Below are 347 nucleotides of genomic sequence, written 5' to 3' on the forward strand. Positions count from 1 at the left end.
CTGCCTTCGCGAAGGCGGGAGAAGTCCAGTGCGGAGGGAGGTCCAGGCAGCTATTGGACAGAAACAGCGGGGGCTGGGCAGAGGCGCCGGAGTCAGAGGGAGCCCAGTCCAACTCCTGCCCCTTCAGAGGGGGGTGGGAGAGGATGGGGCCGAAGCAACCAATGAGAAAAGGCCCCAAGTGCTGACCTGGCTGTTGCTGGGTAGAAGAGTCCCGGAACGCTGCCAGAGCAGCAGAGAGGTGGAGAGGAGAAAATCAGTCTGACTGACATCAGCAGCTTCTCATTTCTTGTGCTGCTCCTTAGACTCCCCCCCCCCCCAAGTCCCACCCAGGGGGTCCCGATGGCTCC

The sequence above is a fragment of the Gekko japonicus genome, unplaced genomic scaffold, assembly GCF_001447785.1.
Source record: "Gekko japonicus isolate JY-2015 unplaced genomic scaffold, Gekko_japonicus_V1.1 scaffold1606, whole genome shotgun sequence".
Classification (NCBI taxonomy): Eukaryota; Metazoa; Chordata; class Lepidosauria; order Squamata; family Gekkonidae; genus Gekko; species Gekko japonicus.